A 20,962-nucleotide genomic window follows, 5' to 3' on the forward strand; every position below is an offset into this window, starting at 1 on the left:
TGCCCTAAGTACTCAGAATTCTCTCCAACTCCTGGTTAGTTCTATCTATCTATCATCTATCTATCTATCTATCATCTATCTATCTATCATCTATCTATCTATCTATCTATCTATCTATGTATCATCTATCTATCTATCATGTATGTATTATCTATCTATCTCTATGTATCATCTATCTATCATCTATCTATCTATCATCTATCTATCATCTATCTATGTATTATCTATCTATCTCTATGTATCATCTATCTATCATCTATCTATCTATCTATCTATCATCTATCTATCTATCTATCATCTATCTATCTATCTATCTATCATCTATCTATCTATCATCTATCTATCATCTATCTATCATCTATCTATCTATCTATCTATCTATCTATCTAAAGATAAACATAAAATCTTCTATTTTAGTGGTTTGATTTTGGTACTTGCCTTTTTTTTTTTTTAAAGGCGGATCTCAAACTCCGAGATCCACCTGCCTCTGCCTCCCGAGTGCTGGCATTAAAGGTGCACACCACCGCTGCCAACCCTGCAATTATTTGGCAGTTGAGAGAAGCAGTAAGAAATTCAGTTTGAGATTCTAACTAGTTAGGAGAGAAGGCAGCAGGAGGTGTTGGGACAGGGACATAGGAGTTGACATGCATTCTTGGAATGGTGGGTCTCAAGCCATACATTCTTTGTGTCTGGGCAGTGAATAGTTTACCTGCTTTCTCAACTCCGCTGTACATCTTAAGAGGCGTGAAGGGAATCAGAACCTTGGTGGTCTAGAAGCTTCATCTTTCCTCTTCCGTTGTCTCTGGCACTTGGCGTAGCGCCTGGCGTGTAATGAAGATTTAGTAAGTGTTTGTTGAGTGAATGAAGGATTGAATGGATTAGTTTAATGCGTCATTGCTCTCGACAGTTTTGATTGAGCCGTGTTTGCACTGGGAAATGTTTCTGCTTTTCAAAATTAGTTTCTGAGGTAAAGATCTGTGCTTGCAGAGAACACTGGAAGCATATTATGGGGTGGGAGGGGGAGATCACTTAAATAACTCGTTGCATAGTCTGAAACTGCCTGCTCCATCCTTTCACTAACTAATGCATTTACTTATAATATGTGTTGTATCTGGTATGGGCTTGACGCTCTTAGACATTGCAAGTAAAAGAAGCTGGAGACCCATTCTCTGCCCTAAACAATAATCTTAGAAAGATGTGGTTCAGACCTCTGTACAACAGGGATGCCCTGGGGACATGCAGCACCCCCAATTAGAAAGCAGTTGGGTTGGTGACATTATCCCTGCTTTCTTGCAAATTTAGAGCAGCTATTTCTTAGGGCTAATGCTCCACCTGGGCAGCAACCCCACTGCCCTCTGGCCTGCTGTCCAGAAAAGTTAAATCTGACGTTATCTGAAGATACCTTAACCTCGAGCAAACAGGGCATCGGCCACATCAGGAAGCAGGTACCACATTCATGGCTGCTCATAGCAGTAATTTCCAGGCTCTGCAAGTGACTCCATGGGGCACATAAGGAAAGTTATGTTGTAGAGAAGTCCCAGCTCATGTCAGCTTGGCAAACTTTCTAACCTTGCCTACTCGCGGCCGTGAAGAAGAGCAGAGGCATCATGAACAGCTCCGTTTTTAACTTGCTTTCTTTTTCTTTTTCTTTTTTTTTAATTTTTTTTTATTATTATTTTTTTTAACTTGCTTTCTCTCCTACAGTTCTGGGAACCTGGCAGTGGCCTTCTCTAGCAGAGGTACAAGCCAAGGCTCAGAGACTACAGGTGTCAAGAGACAAAGTTACCACACACTCAGCTGCAGATCACTTGGCTTTTATTTGTAGCACTCATCTGGCCCAGAGGCTTCCAGATGCAGGCTGGCTGGCCCTGCCACTTGGACATTTACTGGACATGCAAGAGGCAGGGAAATCCATGTGCTGTAGTTTGCATAACCACTTCCACACTGGAGCAGGTCATTCAGGGCAGCATGATTCCGTGTTCCTGGACCACAGTCAGTCTCTGTGGCTCAGAATAATCTTTTTCATATTCCATTTAAGTTGAGCCCCATTTTGCAACAGGAGTTAATCCTCGCCTCTGTTCCACAGGGCATGGGGGCTAAGGAGTTCAGGAAGGTGGAAGCCAAGCCTGTTAGCTGATGTTACGGATGTGGATTTTCGCCAACACCTCTGATCCCAAAGGCTCTTTTGTTTAATACGATCCCTGATGTATTGTGAGATAGGTAAAAGTTCAAAGATTGCCCTGGACTTCGGGTATTTGAAGCCTGTTGTGAAAAGCAAGTTGCTTTTCTAGAAATGGATGCAGGTATGGGAGGTCTTAAGTGCAGAGCACCCAGGAACAGAACAAGGACGTGACAGAAGTTTGAAGTCCAAGGAGGAGGAGAGTTCCTAGAATGTAGGCTGCTCTAGTGACCTGTAAGCACAGGAAGTCGTCCAGTTACTGCGTTGTTTGACACATTTTTTTGCAGTGCTGGGACCTCGTGCCTGCTAGGGAAGTGTTCAATCACTGAACCACACCTGAGATCCCTAGAAATGTTCTTGGTCCCTCATTTCAGTTTTGCTTAACATTGGCAAGAGAAAGGAGGAAACACTGGATATGGTAGAGAACATAGGAGGAGCTAAAGATGGACCAGGATATTCCTAGAGTCAGCTAAGGTTTCTGCAAGGCTCTGCAGGTGCTGGCTAAGGTGTTGACTGTGCATTGAGGGCTGCTCTGTACCCATCGCTTGCGTTGTCAAACATGTCTGTAGGGCAAGATACCTTGGGATATAGAGGTAATGAATACTTACCTCATCCTTCACAGCTTGATACTGGAAACCTGACAGGGATAACTGGTGGATGAAGAAAGGACAGACAAACATACAGAAAAATCTGGGATTGGATGGGCTGTACCTAGAGGGCACCCACTTCACAACCCTGGAACTCAGCAAGCTTATTATGTATCGCACAAGGAGGAGGGTTAGCTAGTCTCCATGGGAGATCTCTGTAGGAGAGCAATCTCAGACTATAAACATCAGGGAGGAGTTTGTGTTGGTCAGGAAGGTCACCACTTTCTGCACTCTCAGCCAGTGTTGATACATGAACCAGAGGCAGACATTGCCCGCATCCTAGAGTCTGACCTGGGAAAAGTTTTGCCACTCCTGTGAGGCTGAGGCATTGGTGTCCTTGACATAGCCATGCTAATGTCAACCAAACGCATTTACTCAGGACTTCATCAACTCTCTACAGGTACATTCACAGATTCTTGGTCCTAAGCATCCCAGAGTCTCACCCTGAGATATCACGGTTGAGTGTGTCTGGGGCTATGTGAGAGTCAGTGTTGTTGTTACTGTCTACATAATTCTGATAAGGAACCAGATTCAGAATAATCTCAGCAAGAGGAATGCCTAAAAAAGACACATATCGTGAAATTCCGGTTGATAAGCCAATGTGGATGGGGAGAACTCACAAGGTCTCATCCCTAGATGAAGAGCTGCAGACAGGCCATGGCTGCCAAGAAAGGGAGAATCAGTAGCCACCCTGAGAGGCCATCCAATCTCCTTAATCACATATGCATATGAGCAATGTTAAATGGACTCAATAGTGTGTGTGTGTGTGTGTGTGTGTGTGTGTGTGTGTGTATGTGTGTGTGTGTGTGTGTGTGTGTGTGTGTTGGTGAGACATTCAAGAGGAGTTGGTGGGGGAGAGAGAAGGGTGGAAATTATGTAAACACAACATCATGCATAAAACTCAAAACACTTTCAATTAATAAAAATTTAAAAATGAGTATTATGGTTTGACGTCAAATTAAGCTACAGAAGTACAGTGACAAAGACAGCCTGATATTAAAACAGCAAGGTGGACCTATGAGACAGAACATGGGTTCTAAAAATAAGCCATAAAGCTATGGGAACCTAGTTTTTGACAAAGTAGCAAAAACATGTAGTGGGAGCCTAGTCAACAGATGGAGCTGGCAAAACTGGACCCCACCTGTAGTCGGATGACACTAGACCCACGTCTGTCACCCTATACGGAAAATCAACTTGAAGTGGACCAAAGACATCAAGTTAAAGCCAAAAGTCTGAAACTTCTAGAAGCAACCAGGGAATGCTCTTTAAGATACTTGTTCAGGCAAGAATTCTCTGAACAGAACTGCAATAGCACAAAAGCTAGCCCCAAGAGCCAACAGATGGGGCTACATAAAATTAAAAAGTTTCTGCACAGCAGAAGAAACCGTCAGCAGAACAAACAGCCTGCGGAGTGATAGAAAATCTTCACCAGGCAGACTTCAGACCGGAGCTAATATCCAAAATCAACAAAGAATCCCAGAAATGAAACAGCCAAGATACAAAAGTGTCCATCAAACAATGGGCTAGGGAAAGGAAGTGTCTGGTTCTCCAAAGAAGAAACAAATGGCCGGTAAGTAGTTACAAATGTTTTCAACATCCCCAGTCCTTCGGGAAATGCAAATTTAAACTATTTTGAGATACCACTTCACCCCAGTCAGAGAGGCTATCACCAAGAAATCTGTCAACACATGTTAGAGCAGCTGTGGGAAAGAGGGATCGTTACACACTGATGGTGTGCGTGTGTGTGTGCCTGTGTGTGTGCGTGTGTGTGTGTGTGTGTGTGTGTGTGTGTGTGTGTGTGCAAATGTATGGCCATTCAGGAGATCAGTGTGGAGGTTCCTCAGAAAAGTAAAAATAGATCTACCATGTGACCCAGTTATCCCGCTCCTGGGCATCCTCAAAGAAGTGTGTCTTCCCGCAGAAATGCTCGCACACTCAGGACTGCTTCATTTACAATAGAAAGAGCGTCAGACCAGCCTAGACATCCATCAACAGACAAATGTACAGTGAGAGCATTGGTATAGACTAATGGATTATTATTCAGCTGCGAGGAAAAAAATGGCATCGTGGGGTTTTCAGGAAAATGAATGGATGTGGAAGGCATATTAAACAAGTGGCTCAAATTGAGAAAGGCCCTGTGTCTCCTTCACATGTGGCCTCTTGCCTGTGATGTATACACATAATCTATGTAAAGTCTGAAAAACTGGAAAGGAGACAAGAGAGGGTGATATTAGGTGATGAGGAAGGATGGAGGGTGGGCAAAGGACACTGGGACACGAACTGTGGAAGGAGCTGGGGTGGGGGTGGGACTATGAGGAGGGAACAGAGAATTGGGGAGACTGGGGGAAGGAAGAGTGACAAAATATCTCCTAGTGGTCTCTGCCGTATTATATGCCGATGTTTAAAAACCGCACTATAAGGGAGTGTGGGGTCAGTGGACTTGCACCAAGGGCTTCGTGTGTCATTCCCTTGGGTCTCCCTGGGCCTCCAGTTCCTGGCCACATCATGCTGGAGTGCTGGCACCAGTGAGGAAGGTGGCAGCCTTCTAGATAGAGCAGCATTTTTTTTTTTCCTAAAGAAAACCCATTCTGGATACACACAACTCTTTGAATCCAATGGCCCCTTTTGTTCTTGGACAAAGAGGGTTCACACTGAAAAGCACTTTTGATTTTTAAAATTCAGAGTAAGCAGTTGACAGCTGCAATCCGTCACCCGCCCCGCACTCTGCCTATTGTCTTTGCTTTGCCGACAAAATGACCCTTCAGCGTTTCCTGCGGCAGCCAATCGCAGCTGCCTCTGTGGGCTGCTCCGGGAGAGCCAGCAAAGGCCAGCACTAAGTTTCTGCCTACTCACCAGTGACTTTTCCCCTTTCATGCGGCTGCCAAGGACTCCCTGGACGGCACCCCAGGCCCTGCCTATTTATGACTCCTGTTGGGTCCTGCTGTACACAGCACAAAGCCCACACATGGCAGTCCCTCCTAACCCGCCTGCTTCCACCCCTGCGCTCGGGCCTGCATCCGGCCCTGCCTGAGCCACCTCCAGCAGCAGAGTGACGGGGGAGGGCATGCAAAGCAGAGATTGAAGCAGCACCAAATTCCAGGAAAAGACTGGACCCAGAGGGCGAAAGGGAAAACTGCAACTCTCCTTCCTAGGCAGACCGTTGTGTATAACCATATTCTCCGAGAAGTCCCCATGTGGTGGCCTTTGAGTCCTGCTCACTGGTCCCCAGGGACATGATACGCTCTGGCTCTCTTGATGTCAACTGTCTCTGCACTTAGACGGGCAGCTGTCCAGTGTGCTTCCTTCTGTCTTCATTCTCAGCAAAGTCCTTGCTCAAAGCAGTTCTGGATCAACCCTAGTTGAGCAAATGAGGGAATTTACTCACCACGGGAAGACGATGTTACTTCTCTGGGCTGAGGGAGAAGAGAGCTGATGTTGGGGTCGTGACCTTTATCGCACTAAGAGACCAAAATGGGCAGTGCGGGTGGCCCTGCTGACAAGCCACTGGCTCTCAATGTCTTTTCCTTAGAGTCCTTCTCTCCCTCGCACTTTGGATGCAGTTCTGTTCTCTAGAGCTACATGAGACCCCGCTGAACAGTAAACCTCTGAGACTGGAGAATCAGCAGGTTTAGTTAGCTTAGTTTCTGAGCCCTCCGACACACGGCTGTTCTCTCTGTGCTCTCGGAGATGGTCCCTCTGAGCCTGCTTGCCCCCGAACTGCTCTTCTTTTCTTCTCTAACCACAAGTTTATTTCTATTTTAAAAATAATATAGGATGATGAATTAGACTTCTTTCTATTTCGGTTCTATGAACTTTATTTTTAATTTTTACTCCCCCCCCCCTTATTTTTAATTTTGCTGAAAATAGACTATTTCTTTTCACATACTATGATACCCTGATTACGGTTTCCCTTCCCACTACTTCTCCCAGTTCCTCTGCAGCCCCCCTCTCCCAATCTACTCTTTCTCTCCCTCATTAGAAAAGAACAGGCTTCTAAGAGAGAATATCAAAATATAACAAAATAAAATATAATATGAGACAAAAACTATCGCATCAAAGTTGGATAGGTCAAACCAACAGAGAGAAAAAAGCCCAAGAGAAGGCTCTCACATCAGAGAACCATGCATTTACCTGCCTAGGAATCCCACTAAAACACTGACCTGGAAGTCATAATGCAAACGCAGACCATCTTGGTGCAGACGCTCGCATGCGCCTCAGTATCGTACTTTTAACCATGTTGATTTAGAGGGCCGGGCTTTCTTGGTGTCCTCTCTCCCCTCTGGTTCTTATATTTTTTCTGTCTCCTCTTTCTCAGGGTTCCCTGCAATTCCAACTTCATGTGGGAGTGCAGGTTATTGATTAAAGCCCACATTAATTATCTCAGTGTTAGCACTTTGACAACCTTATCTCCAAACATAGCCGCATTCTCATGTATCGGGGTATGACTTCGACGTGAGTTTTGTGGAGAATGAATTTCAGCGCCTATAGACCTGTAGGCTTTTCTCATTGTTTCCATGGTAATAAGCCACGAAGCAGGGAGCATCCTTGTGCATGTCTCTGGTGTGGTATAGACGTTGCATGGCAGGTAGGTATGGCGGAGGCCAATGTTAGGATGCTAATGTAAAGGCATAGATTTTATAGTAGGCTTCAGTAGAATTGCTTTGAGTTTGAGGTCAGCTTGGGCTATACAAGAGACTCTGATTCAGAAGGCAGAGAAAAGAAATAGAATTTCAATGTACTTGTATCTTCTAGTTCCCCAGATGGGCATATGACCCTACCCTTTCCTCTCGCAGCAGTGCGGAATAGCTTTTCCTTGCTAATATTTAAATCAGTACTTGGCACCACTGTGTGTGTGTGTGTGTGTGTGTGTGTGTGTGTGAATGTGCATGCACACATGCATGTGGATGTTAGCTTGCTGCAAATACGCCACATTATAAGCATTTCCGCATGTTATTCTATAACTTCCCAAGTATTTTCCTTTTTTTTTTTTTTCCGGAGCTGAGGACCGAACCCAGGGCCTTGCGCATGCTAGGCAAGCACTCTACCACTGAGCTAAATCCCCAACCCCTCCAAGTATTTTCCTAAGTTAGCTTTATTTTTTGTATGTATTATCGTGTGTGTAACATGTGTGTGTGAGTTCAGGTGTGATGGTGCCACAGCCAGCATGCAAAGCTCAGAAGACATGTTAGGAATCAGTTCTCTTCTTCTGTGGGATCCAGGGATTGAACTCAGGTCATCAGGCTTGGCAGCAAGCCCTTTGACCCACTAACCCTTAATGACTAAAGCTATTCCACTGGCTCCTAAACATTGCTTTTAATGTCTGTATAAGTCTGTAAATGGGATTATCATGGATCCAAGAAATATTCCTCTGATGTTTGAGCACGTGATTAATGGTTCATTTATTAATAAAAATAATTCTAGAAGAAAGTTGAAAATATAGATATGGTAAAGTACCATTTGCCTCAGCGTTAGTCACTGAGTTTCCAGGTTTTTATTTTATTATTTTAGTTTTTATTTTTGGTTGTGCCTTTGGAGAGACATTTCTCTTTACAGAAGTCTAATACATCCTGAGCTTGTGTGGACAGCTTGTGCCGAGGAATCTCCCATCCATTTCTGCTCCAGCAAGCATAATAAAGAGTGGAGGTGGAGGATGTTAAAAGGACTGCTTGGCTTCAGTGGGCCTACTATGTGCTTACTTTTGGCAGGGTCAATCAATCACAAGCCTTCACTGTTTAACTACTGCTACTCAGAAATTACTTAGGCACATCTTTCTGGCCATCAAAACCTGGGGATAGAGCTTCCCGGAATCATTTAGTTCCCCCAAGCAGAAAAGCCCATTTATTTGCCCTCTCAACAAGCAGGTGCACTTGTACAGGAAAAAACGGACCTTCAGGGCAAAACAGGCCTTTAACCCACTACCTCCAAACTTACCAGGTGCTGATTGAATGATTCCCGATTCATTGTTTCAATAGAAACGTCACGGAAAGGAGCATCAGTAGAGAATGCTAATAACATTTCAAAAAACTCCAGCTGACATTCAAGGCTACGTAGTGGGACTTTCTCTCAAAAATGAAAAGAAAATTAAATCGACAACCCATACACATATCTCGGCACTGGTAGAATCCAAATGTCCAGAGCATGTACAGTTCATTCCGATGTTCCGATTTTATCGCTGGTCAACAAAGCTGAAATGGGAACTCTGAGTGACTGCATAATGCAATTCTGTCCTTTAAAAACCAAAGCTTGAAGCAGTGGTTTGCCAACTGGAGCCTTTCCCCTGCCCCTTTCTTTCTTTCAAAGACAAAGACTCACATAACCCTGCCTGGCCTCTAACTCTTACCTGGACAAGGATCATTTTAAACTTCTGATCCTCCTGCCTCCACTCACTTAGTGCTGGGATTACAGTGCTCGTGTATGCAGTGCTAGAGGTAGAGCCCATGTCTTCCTGCAGGCCAGGAGAACACCACTGAGCTATGTGTCCAGCTGCAAGTTGGATTCTCATGCTCACCCCTCACCCACACCAGTATGCAAAGGCCTGCTGTAATGGGTAACTCGCGTGTGACACATAAACTCACAGCAGTAGTTTGGTCTTCGGTTCCAGCAGGAAGTCCGAGCAGTATTCCAAGAAGAAAGCGGTTAAACCCAGACCTGCTGCCTTTGCGACTTTGCTGAATCAGTTTCCTGGGAGTCCCGGGCAGCTCCCATCAGGGAATGACAGCAAAGAGCAGGAGGAGGCTCTGTAAAGAGCCAGTGAGGAGTGGAAACGGTGGTGCAGCAGCTTAGTTTGATTTGAAACAGGGGCTCCTGTTGCCCCAGCTGCCTCGAGATTCCTGGGCGCAAGAATGCTCCTGCCTCAGTTTCCCCGCACTTGGGACTACACTGGCCTTTGCTTTTCCTTTTGCAAAGCAGCTTGGGAAAGAGGAAAAGGAGTGAGTGATTGCTGGGTTAATGATTTCCTAGCTTCCTAAGCTTTGTGTGTGTGTGTGTGTGTGTGTGTGTGTGTGTGTGTGTGTCTGTGTGTCTGTGTGTCTGTGTGTCCGTGTGTCTGTGTGCGCTGCATGTGTCATGCCGCATGCATGTGCAGAGATCAGAGCACAACTCTGTAGAGTCAGTTCTCTCCTTCCACCTTTATGTGAGTTCTGAGTACTTGGGTAAGGAGAATTGTGTATATTGAGGGTTTGGGGGTGGGGAGATGATTGGACCAATAAGAACTCTTGCTGCTTTACCAGAGGATTGGTTTCTAGCACTCACACCATGCAATGTAATTCACAACCACCCGTAACCCTAGCTTTAGGAGATCAGAAGCCCTTTACAGGCCTCTGAAGGCATGTGGGCAGACAGACAGACAGACAGACAGACACACACACACACACACACCAACATAGAGGGAGAGAGGAATTTTAAATCTTTCTATTTTTATTTTATATGTATGAATATTCGCCTGCATGTATGTATGTGCACTAAGTTTGTTCACATGCCCAAGAAGCCAGAAGAAGGCTTGGCCAAACACTCCCTGAGCCACCTCTCCAGCTCCTGAAACAAGTCTTTTTCAAAGGGGGATAAAAAGCACCTCTCTTCGCTGAGCGATCCCCCTGGCCCTCAGGCTAACCTAAAGTCTACCCTTGCAATGTGGGTTTGAGGGGAAGCAGTGCCAGAGTACCTGAGTAATGACCGAGCCTCTCCTGCTTACTAACCAGTTGGCCAGCTACCAATCTTTGCATGAATGCGATTTCTCTGAAGTGGCATGAAAGAGCGGCCTCTTGTGGCCACTTTCAGTAATTTCAGGTGGCTGGCTCTGCAGGTTGAATCCCAACGTTCCTTTGTGGTTCCATTCACACCAGGGTTGCACTCTTTAACCTCTCTGCTGCCCCCTTCGAACTGTAGCTGCTAGTCTGTCATAGAAAAGACCACGTTCTTATCGAGCGGAACGCTGAAAACAATGATGACCCCCAGTTGCCTCTTCCTACTTTAGTTACAAATGTGGAATGGTGGGTAGACTTAAAAAAGCAGATGCATTGGAGGTGAAACCAGCTACAGGTTAAGGTTTATGCTTCTAGTTTGCTGTGTGACCTTCGAGAACATGAACAGCCTTTCCTTCTTTTCTTTTTTTCCTGTTTTTACTAAATTGGGTATTTCTTATTTCAAATGTTATTCCCTTTCCCGGTTTCCTAACCTGTCCCCCTCCCCTTCTATATGGTTGTTCCCCTCCCCATCCATTCCCCATTACTGCCCCCCCCCACAACAATCCCCTACATTGGGGGTCCAACCTCGGCAGGACCAAGGGCTTCCCCTTCCACTGGTGCCCCAACAAGGCTATTCTCTGCTACTTATGCAGTTGGAGCCCTGGGTCAGTCCATGTATAGTCTTTGGGTAGTGGCTTAGTCCCTGGAAGCTCTGGTTGGTTGGCATTGTTGTTCATATGGGGTCTCAAGGCCCTTCAAGCTCTTCCAGTTCTTTCTCTGATTCCTTCAACGGGGGTCCCGTTCTCAGTTCAATGGTTTGCTGCTAGCATTTGCCTCTGTATTTGACATGCTCTGGCTGTATCTCTCAGGAGAGGTCTATATCCGGGTCCTGTCGGCCTGCACTTCTTTGCTTCATCCATCTTATCTAATTTTGGTGGCTGTATATGTATGGGTCACATGTGGGGCAGGCTCTGAATGGCCATGAACAGCCTTTCTGCACTCGTCCTGTTAAGTGAGTCAGTATCTAATGTGAGCGTTAAATGAGATAGTGTGAGGAACTGAGTCCAAGATTCCTGCAGTGTTATAGTTTAAATACGTTGTCGTGAAATTCTTTTGATTATCACTTTTCTTGCCTGTAAGATTACGGGACGTATAAGATGACTACATGTTGCCTGTCTTTTAGCCTTTTATTTATTTACTTAACATTTTATTATTTATTTATTGTTTTCTAGGTAATTCATTTTGAGTGACTAGTTTCTGGAGGAAAATGCAGGCCTTTGATAGTTCCTTTGCTGGAAACTTGATAGTACCCAAGTTTCCAGAATTTAATGTTCTGGTCCTGGTGGCTTGGGCATATTTCTGAACCAAGAAAGAAACTCATTCTGGGAAAATTTAATCTTTACGTCGATCTGTTAGAGGCTGCAACAAACAGCTCCTGGCTCACGTATGACGGGACAGCACAGTCACCTGTGTGCTCCTGCCTGGGGTCGCTCAGCTCAGCCATGCTGTGGCTTCACCTGGCTCTCTCCCTTTCTCTTCCGGCCTCCTTTGTTTTTCAAGGAAACACTAGGACCTACGTAGAATCTGTAAGCTGAGTTACGCTCCTTAGCATACAGGGTAGAAAGTGACTGGTCTTGTAGGTTGTCCTGTTATCCTTCACTTCCCTTTGTTCCTTTCTTGGGATGCGTTTTCTAACTCCCACCCTAACCCCCGCCTGCCCCAAGAGCCCAGTTCCCCAAGGAACAGAGCAACTTCTGTTGATGCAAAGCACAGCTCTCGCCCCAAAGCAAGAAAGAGAGGTAGTTTGTTCTGAAGCTAAAATGAGTAATGACAGCCGGGGAACGGGGTTCGGTTCGCCCAGGTAGCATGTTCTACTGTTAAAGGCCTCGGCACGTTGTCATAGCAACAGAACAGAAGACAATCATAAATCAAGGCACTTCTCCAGTGCAATGGGAACATCAGGTGAGTGGCATACGGCACGCTGGGAATCTCGGCTGTGGGCTTCAAGATGCCATCTAATGACATTCTTAGTGCAGGGGCTCATGGGAGTGAGCAGCTGTTCAGTTAAAACTTTCCAAAGGTTTCACCTGCTAGGTCAGTCACACCCGTGGGCAAACAGTGGCCATTATAGAGGCCAAAGAAAGCCCAAGATAATTTTGTCTCTGCAACATTCCCGCCCCGCTCAGCTTGCATGCTCTACCTATCCAACCAGCAGAGTGGCACTTGTAACACAGGTGCGGCTTTCTTCTGGGAACTTCAGTTCACCCATCCCACCTTGGCCACGTTTTACTTATGATTTACAGCTTGGCTAAGTTTCCCATATGCTCTCCTCATTGGTTCCCAAAAAATCAGAAGTAGAGGTACCAAGTTGCTTTTTCTTTAATAAAGATGTATTACATACACATTTATATAAATATACATATACATATACATAACACATATGCACATATAATTTATATACACATACACATCTATATCTATTTCTGCCTACATGTATCCCTGCAGGCCAGAACAGGACACCAGATCTCAGTATAGATGGTCAGGAATGTGGCTGCTGGGAATTGAACTCAGAACCTCTGGAAGAGCAGCCAGTGTTCTTAACCTCTAAGCCATCTCTCGAGCCTGGAACCAAGTACTTTACAGAGAGTTACTTTTATTATTTTTAAAATGTGCATGTATGCTTTTATCAGTGTGGGTATGTGCACCTGAATGCAGTGTCTGTAGAGGCCGGAAGAGGGCATCGGATCCTTTGGAGTTACAAGCAGTTGTGAGTTACCCTACTCAGGTGCCTGGAAGTAAACTCAGGTCTGCAAGAGCAGTAGTGTCTGTCTGTCTCTCTCTCTCTCTCTCTCTTCCTCCCTCCCTTCCTCCATCCCCCCCTCTCTCTTTCTCTCTCCTTTTTAATTGATTCTTTGTGATTTTCACATTATGCACCCCAAGCCCACTCATCTCCCCATCCCTCCACATCTGCCCTCTAAAATCTCCCTCACAAAAGCAAAAACAAGAATTAAAAAAATCGCACTGTGGAAGCTGCAATGTATCACAGTGTGTCACACAGTGCACCCGTTTGCCCACACAGCGTTACTTACAAATGTTCATTGCAGTGAGTCATTGGTCTGATCTGAGACCTCTGGTTTCTGCTACACTGTCAGTACTGGAACCTCATTGGGACTCTTCCGGAATATCCTGTAGTTGTCCTGTGTCATGGAGATCCTGCGGATTTGTATCTGCAGGATCTGCCCTTTCATACGCTCCAGCCATTTATAGATGGGGTAGATGTTGGAGCGGAACAACTCAAACCCTGGATCTGGGCCTGCGTGGTGGCTCTGCCGTGCTCGCAGCTCTGCTGCACCCAAGCCGCCAAGGCCAGTTCTCCGCACTGCCCCAGCTCTCCTCTTACTCTGCCCAGACAGTGTGGGGAGAGCCAACACTCCTGCTGCCACAGACAGCAGGGGGCAGGGCCATGCCACCAGGGTCATCTCTACTGTGCTGCCCAGGTGAGGTGCTGGCAGTAGGCACTCTTAGCTGCTGAGCCATCTCTCTGGTTTCTGGAGCCAGAGGCTCCTCTTCCTCTTTAAACCGGAAGTAAGTGTCTTGTGGACATACTTGTAAGCTGATGAGGGTATCAGGACCTGAAGCTTCGGCCTTCTTCTTGGCTCAGTTCTGATAGTGTGAAAATTGCATAAATTCAGGGGTTACATAAAAATTTTCCTCTTGTTCTATTAATCTGAATGAATCGTATATTTAGAGCTGCCTGCTGGCTTCGATAATCTTTGAATGTGGCATAGTCTTTGTGGAGAAACAGAAAGGCCAGCCGTACACTTTCTGAGTTGCATTTCTTTGTACACAGACGCCACGATGAAGATTTAGTGATAAGTTGTCATGCTTTGTTTGGGAAACGGTACCAGGAAGGATCTAGAATGGGGACGTGAGACAGAAGCAGTTCATTCCGGGTAAATTAATTAGTAAATTGCCATCGTGCCAAACCTCCCCAGGGTTATAAAAGCCAAACACCTGCCGAGGAGCAGAGACCATGGAGAACCAGCGAGCAGCTTTCCCTCAGTCAGCGACAGAGATCACCAGCGCTGGTCCACCCAAGTCTAGATTGCGGGACCCTTGTGCTTGCTGGGCTTTCTTACAGGGCGTCATGGAGAAGGTCATGACTCAGGAAAGCCGCGTGCCCGCCTCTGTCAACCTTCTGTTTAGTCTCCTCTGGCACCCTTTAGACCTTGTACATGTGCAGTGTGACTACACACAGGTTTGCTTGGGACAGGAGAGAGATCTGATGACCCTCTAACAGGGAGGACCACTAGGAGGTCCTATTTTTTGAGTCTTTGAATGTAGCAGGTGCTACCCTCTCAGTAGTCAGGGTTACTACCATCAGTAACAATGTATAAACATGGGCTTTCCTTGTGGTCTCGGAGAATAGAACATCCCATGGTCTCTGTGATAGCAGGTACCAGTGCATGATCTGGATCCGACCGTGAGAAAACAGAAAGCACAATGAACAGTAAATGTGCCTCTTAAATACATGACCTGTGTCTCACACAAAGAATCTAATTACAGAGATAGGAGGAACCGTTTCAGGTTGTAGGGACCGAGAGTGACAAGGCAGTAGGAAATCTGGCTTTGATCCTGGATGCAGACTTGGCTTTTGTTTTTGTTTTTGAACCAAGGGCAATGGTCGGATAACTGGAAAATTTTGTAGCAGTCCTATAATTTGATTTTTAGGTAAATCTTTATTCTGTAACTTTGCTAATTATATCGTGGTTATCAAAAATAACATCACGTCTTAACATAATAAAATATTTAGGTGCAAGGGAGGCATTTTGTGTGGAACTCACTTTCAAATAGGAAAATGTTTTGTATATGCATATTATAAAACAGAAAGATGAGTCAAACAACATAAAATATAAAAAAAAAACTACCATTTGATCACCATCTGATATCACCGTGAGAGAGTTTTGTAATATGCCTTTCAGTCAAATTGCCTCAAATTCTATGAAAAGAGAGATTGTTCAGGGCACAGTGGGGGAAGCAGTTAGAGAGAGGATGGGAGAGTACCAAGTGTGATAACTTGTTTGTTGACGGCAGCCACAGAGAGAAGTGATGGGTCCAGAATTATCCAGGACGTGAAATAGAAGTTGGGGATGAGCTGGGGCTGCTGGGTAATGGCGATGCATTCCCTGAGTGGGAGGACAGTGATGCAGGCAGACAGGGACAGTCACTGAATTTAATCTGGTATGATCTTTGGGAGCTGCTGCTGCGTGTTTAAGTGAGTTGCGAAGTGGACGAGGTTTGTAGTTCCACAGCATAAGGCTAAGTTCGAGGCCAGTTAGTATGTGTTTGGTGGTACAGATGAAGTTGTTTAAGAAAACGTCTGAAACAGAGACAAGGTAAGGAAGCTTTTGAATTTTTGAAGGAAAGAAAACAAGCATCCAGTATGGAGAATAAAAACGGAGAAGCAACTATAGGGGATGCATATGGTAAAATGGCTCTAATAGGATATTCTATATAGTTTTATGTTATCTTGGAAAATGTAGAGAAAATGCATATGTTAGTTTAATTTCCTTATCGCTCATCAAATGCCTGACAAGAAGCAACTTCAGCCAGAGATGGTTTGAATGGGAAATGTCCTCCACAGTCTCGGGCTCCTAAACATGTGGTCTTCAGCAGGGGGCGCTGTCTGAGGGAGGTTTGGGTGGTGCAGACTTGATGGAGGAAGTACCTCACGGGGGTGGGTGGGGCTACTTTTGAGAGTAAAAAGTCTCAGTAACTTCCGGTTTGCTCTGTCTTCCTCACGCTTGCGCTTGCACTTGCGTTTGAGGGTGTGAGCTCTCAGCTTCTTGCTCTAGCTGCCGCACTGTCACCTTGCCTCCAGGCCATGATCAACTTTCACCCCTCTGAAATGGAAATGAACTCTTCTCTTAAGTTGCCTTGGTTCTGGTGTTTTAGCACAGACAGAGGGGAAGAAGGACTTCTTTTGCCTTACCATGGCAGAGACGCTGTGGTGGTGATGGCAGCTCGTAGCTGACGTGAGGGACATGAGGCTGCTTACTCAAATCTCAGAAAATCAGAAAGTGGAGAAAACCATTTGTTTCCTCAACCTTAGACTCGTATTTTAGTCCCACCGAGTGGTATTTTAGTTTGATTTCTGTCACTTTAATAAAGCACTCTGAACAAAAGCTATTTGGGAACAAAAGTGTTTATTGGTTCAGACACACAAGTCCTCGCTTGAGTACTGTGGTCTACGGTTAGGGACTGACCTGTCTGGGCCAATTGGAAAACACCAGACAGAGGCAGAGAAGCTGGGATCCAGTGGGCTGGGCGGGCCTTGTGAGCTGTTGGAGACTCACCAGTAGCAGCTTGGAAACTCCAGCAGCAACTAGGAGGAGGCAGATGGGTTAATCTAAGTAGGGCATCTTTGTAGGGAGTCTCAGGTTGCTGTCCTCAGGGAGGAGGAGGCCACAGCTGATGCTTTTCTCCGACACAATCAACATCCACACCCTGAGCTGACTTTGTGGTTGCTTTGAGCCTGACCCTGGAAAGGCCTTGCCACTCACATAGATCCAAGGCATTGGGATCTTGGACATGGCTGTGCCCATGTCAACAATACACAGTCCCTCTGGACTTCATCTTTTCTCCACAACAGTCCATCACTGAGGGAAGTCAGTCTCTCCCCACCCTCCTCCTCCCCGTCTCCTCCTCTCCTTTCCTTCTCTCCCTCCCCCTCCCTCCCCTTCCCTCCCCCTTCCCTATTTCTCTCTCTGTATGTGCCTGTTTCTACATTGTTGCATGCCATTTTGATTATTACAGCTCTATAGAATATTTTGAAGTCAGAAAGTATGATGTCTCTAGCAGTCTTTTTCTTAAGATTATTTTAAATATTTTTGAGGTTTCAAATGAATGAGAATTTTCTTTTCTAGTTCTATGGGAAATGTCCTTTGAATTTTTTAAAATAATTATATCAAGTCTATAGATCATGTTAGGTACTGTGGATATTTGAATATTCTTCTAATTCATGAACTTGGAATATCTCTTCATTTATTGTCTCCTAGGTTTTTCTTATAAGTGTTTTGTGGTTTTAGCCTACAAGCCTTTCAATTCCTGGGTTAACTTTTAATATTTATTTATTTATATTATTTTAATTGCATGAAGGTGTGTGTCTCATACATGTGAATGCAGGTATTGCCAGAGGCCAGAGGTATTGGATCACCTGGGACTGGAGTTACAGGTTGTTGTGAGCCACTCTGCGTGGCTGCCGGGAACTGCACTTGGATCTGCTACAAGAGCTACACACTCTTAACCCCTGAGCCAGCTCTTCAGCTCTACCCCTGCCTCAAGCTAAACTTATTTCTAAACATTTTACTTTTCACAGTTGCTATTAGAAATGGGTTTGTTGCCTTGATCAGTTTCTCAAAAAGCCTTCACATGTATGTGTGGGCATGTCACTGGTTTTCATAGTCCTACAACTTTATGGAATAGTTATGTTATAATAGGCCATCTTATAGAATCTTTGAGATTCTCTAAATTTAAATTTATTAAATATAAATTTAGATAAACTTAATAAAATTTATTAAATATAAATTTACTATCATTAACATTAAGTTTGTTAAATATACATTCAAATGTAAATTTATATTGTTAAAGGACCATCTTACCCTCTCCCTTTCTCGTCAGGCACCATTGATTTCTTTCTCTTGATTAATTCTCTGGCTAAGCCTTCCAGTTCTGTGTTGGATAGAAGCAGCAAAAGTGGGATGTACCTGCCCGGGAGGAGAGGAGAGCGAAGGGATTTATTAGGCAGCTGTCTCCACAGAAACAGAAGAACTGGGGTTGCAAACGAATTTAATCAGTTGCGTCGGTATAAATATGTATTCATATGTGACTCATACCATTTATATTCCTCAGAGACTAAGCCCAAGATCACAATTTGCAGGCTGGAGATCCAGGAGGATCTGGGGTGACAGTTCTTCTCTGAGACAAGCTAAAGAAGAAGGCTGAAGTCCGTGAAGCCACCTGGAGGTGAGAAGTTGGAGAAGGACGTGGGGTGGGGGGAGAAAGGAGAGGGAGAGAGAGAATCTCTCCTACTTGGTCCTTCTACTCTGTTCAGACCCTCAAGAGACTGGAGGAGGCCCACCCACAGTCTGTTTTCCTAATTTCTCATACTGGAAAACACAATCTTATGTAGAAACAACTCACCTAGAACACGTTACTCAAATGTCTGGATACTCTCTGGGCCAGTTAAATTGACCTGAAATTAATACCAAAGGGAGTTGTCTAACCAGAGACATTTCTAGGGCTGGCAAGATGAGTCTAATAAATGTGTTCACCTGTAACGTTAGTTTCTTGGAGCAACTCCTGTCTGTGTTGTCTGGAGATCTGCAGTTAAGTTCACAGCTTGGCAGGTGGCAGCAGCTTGATCCACTCGCAAACACCTCACAGATACACTAGCAGTCCATTTCGGGTTAACAGCAGGGGTGACGTGATCTAGAAGAGACAGCCAGGCCTTAGCCTCCACTCGAGTCTGCAGGAGGGGCCAACAGGAACACCAGGAGAAGCTCTCAGCTGTGCCTCTCTCAGGGCAGCAAAGGTCAGTGAAGACTACCTTTGAAGGTCTACAAGCGTCGCACTGCTAGCTGCACCAGCAAGCCAAGCTCTGTCTCTGTCACTCCATGAAGTCCTATTTATACCCTACAAACATCACATGCCCTCCATGTGCCTTGCCTTAGCGCATCTTGCCTCAGCATGTGCACCCAATCGGACCGAGTCCGAGGAAGCAACAACGAACTGCAGCGCACCACCAGAAGTTCTGGTGCGTTTCTCTCTGTGGTGTCCTGACAAACGCAGCTCAACTACACAATGTAAGGTGGACCAGTACATGTGTGTTGTTAGCAAAGAATCCTTCATCACGTGTCCTCTCATGTGCTTGCTTTAGCAGAGCATCCTCTCTCCTGCGTCTGCTTCTGCGAAACATTCCTTCAGGTGTTTGTCCCAGCAAAACACCATCCAAGCGACTTTCCAAAGAACCCTCACATTTCCACTTCATTCACTACCAAGCCTGAGAGTCTGAGTTTGATGTCTACATGGTGAGAGGAGAGGTGACGCCTACGTGTTGTTCTTTGACCTTCACACACATCACAGCATGTGGGCACTTGTGACAAACTCTCTCTCTCTCTCTCTCTCTCTCTCTCTATATATATATATATATATATATATATATATATATGTATATATATATATCTCCATCCATCCATCTAGCTATCTATGTACATCTTCTATATCTATCTATATCTCCAAGGTACTTGTTTACTGTTTTTCCAGATTGAATTTAATAATCTCTTTTTCATTCCACTAATTTCTGAGAGATTATAAAAGGGTAGAGATGGGAATTGATTTAAAAATGCACGTTTTCAGTGCACATTTGGCTTTAGGAAGAGCCTCGGTGTGTAGGAACATATTGCGTCTGTTCTGTGATCTGCTTCTGTGACCACACAAGCACATATCACAGATGGCTTTCACGATCAATAGGTGTAGCTCTCCATGCAAATCATTTAGACTATGAGCTTGGAGGCAGTGTATATGAATGTTCAATTTAGACACCCAGAGTCCTCTTAATGGATGTTGGGTTGTTTCTAATTTTTTACTCTTACAAACAATTCTGTGATTTTTTTTCTACATAGGAAAGTTAAATGTCCATTATTTGCTTCAAAAATCTGTTGAGGATTCCCAGTTACATGTTCTTTTCTGGATGGGATGAAGTCATACTTTGCTTGTCATACTATGAAGAACAATAATTTGTGGGGTTTTTTTTGGATGTAGGAGAATGATGAATAAAATCAGAGAGAGGTTACAGTTTCCTCTCCTTGTACATGCCCTTGCCTGCCCATGCAGAGCCTGTTACCTATCCCTGCCTAACCATAGCAGAGCTGGGGACAGTAGAGCAAGGTGACAATTGTCGGTGCCTCTTAGGAGATGCTGGTCACTTGCCAGACAGGGCTTTCCCTGGGTCTTTGCTATCACAGACTTGTCTGGGGTCTGGAGAAGAGGGGAAGCTGGTCAGATTCTGCTCCCTGCCAAGACAATGAGTCAGAGGAGGCAGGAGAAGCCGAGACAGCTGAAAGGCTGCAGCCCTACTCAGTGCCTACACAGCACTCCAGTGCCTGGGGAGCTGTGGGGGAGCCGTGTTTATCCACAGCTGCTTGCCGCTCATTACAAGCCACAGGAAAGCTTCAGTTAGTCTTTTTAACTGATGGTAAATTTAATGAGCTGATTTACAGAGGGCCAGTCAGTGTAGCCATTGCACCTGTAATCAACTTGCAGCAGGACTCAAATAACCTGCACACAGCCCTGTTATAAAACCGCAGTCTGATTAGTCAGTCTCTGCACCATATGGAAGCAGCCGCTGCTGGTTTGAGCATACCTCGTTCCTCTGTGCAGCCTGCAGTCAGTGA

The sequence above is a fragment of the Rattus rattus genome, chromosome 14 (assembly GCF_011064425.1).
Source record: "Rattus rattus isolate New Zealand chromosome 14, Rrattus_CSIRO_v1, whole genome shotgun sequence".
NCBI lineage: Eukaryota > Metazoa > Chordata > Mammalia > Rodentia > Muridae > Rattus > Rattus rattus.